The following is a 1,914-nucleotide window of genomic DNA, read 5'->3' as shown; positions in this document are numbered from 1 at the left end:
ATAAAATTTCTAACGCTAAGGGGGACCGAGAACCTACATATCTATACCTAAATCTATTGCCTAGCAGTCAGAAGTGCTAACCACTGCGCTAAACTGACAAGTTGAAACTCTATGAAAAAGCCATCCTCATAAGGTAAAGTTCAGAAAAGTTTAAGTACCAAATTTTGAGCTCTCTTTTTCTGATTATTTATTATTATACGACGTTATGTAAATGTAAAATGCACAAACTGTCAACAGGAATATGAATAAAATAATGATTAAATAAATCATTTAAGTCGACTAAAATTTTTCTTTGTGTAATATTTTTTATTTTTGTGCTTTAGGCCGTTTTAAAAGTTTTGATAATAACATTTAATAAGCATTTAAAATTTGTATCGACGGAAGTTAGAAATTTTACCACGTTGCGCAACAATTTTTTAATAACAATTTTCTTTAAACTTTCGTGTAACGTTTTGCTTTTTAGACGTTTTAGACTATTCTACAATGATTTACACATACATATCCAATGTAATTCTTTCTGAACATTTAACATTTTTCATGAACGTGGAACTTAGAATATTTTCCTTAAAAAAAGTAATAGAAAAAAATGTTTTCACCTTAATTGTATAGTCAATTTCTGGACATTTCAAAACACCCTGACAACATTTGTAGACGTGTTTTTTTTAAGTCTATTTTTGTACTACTGGCATAGTGTCGCCCCGGTCGTGCAGCCAAAGTTCTGCCAGTACTGGGCGAACCACCAGCTGTCTGTACTGGGGGACAGTACTGGGCTAGTACTGCGCCGGTGGTGAACTTCGGCGCACTATCGACATTTCCACCTGGGATATGATTTCACCGAAACTTCTCCCTGAAGTTGCGAATATAAGGTAGATGCACCGGTAATCGTCACTGCATTAGATATCGTCAGATGGCCCATTATTTTCTGTACAACAACAAGACTCGCTCTTGCCGTGTACGTTATACAAAGTGTGATTTTAGGTAAGATTAAATATCCTTTAATCAAATTAGTGTTTTATTCTCTTGTTAATACTTGGTTACGTGCTTTGATCAGTTAGCCCATTTGTTAAAATAAGAATTGAGTTTTAAATACGATTACAAGCATTTTTAATTTCAAATTTGGCTCAATAATATGTTGTAATTCAGAATAAGTACCAGTACTGTCTGTTAGTACTGTGCCAACCATCGGCATAGTATTGGTTTACTACTGGGTCAGTACTGACTGCCATTACTGGTAGAATACCGACGCAGGAATTCCGCCAACGGTTGGCCCTATACTGGTTCACAACTGGCTCAGTACTGACCATCACCTTTGGTGAAATATCGACACAGAAGTTCCGCCAGCGGTTGGCCTGATACTGGTAATCTACTGGCGCAGTACTGATACATATTACTGGTAACATGCAGACACAACAGTTCAACCAATGGTTGGCATTATACTGGTTCGTAACTGGCCCCGTACTGACCTTTATTACTGGTATAATTTCGGCACAGGTGTTCAGCCAACGTTTGACGTGATACTGATATACTACTTTTGTAGTGCTGATACATATTACTTGTAAAATACTGAAACAAGAGTTCAACGAACGGTTGGCATCATACTGGTTTACAACTGGCCCAGTACTGACCATCGCCACTGGTGCAATACCGGCGAAGGAGTTCCGCCAACGGTTGGCGTGATACTGGGTCGACTACTTGCGCAGTACTGATACATAATACTGCTAAAATACTGACACAAGAGTTCCACCAACGTTAGGCATCATACTGGTTTACAACTGGCCCAGTACTAACCGTCACCACTGGTGCAATATCGGTGAACTTCAGTGCTGGCCCAGTACTACAGGTCAGCACCTCGCCAAGTTTGCAGTATTGGTTGAGCCAGTATAGTATTTGAAAATTTAAACAATAAAAACATAA

Source organism: Belonocnema kinseyi, chromosome 10 (genome assembly GCF_010883055.1).
Source record: "Belonocnema kinseyi isolate 2016_QV_RU_SX_M_011 chromosome 10, B_treatae_v1, whole genome shotgun sequence".
NCBI lineage: Eukaryota > Metazoa > Arthropoda > Insecta > Hymenoptera > Cynipidae > Belonocnema > Belonocnema kinseyi.
The sequence above is the reverse complement of the archived record's forward strand: the minus strand, read 5'-3'. Positions refer to the sequence as shown.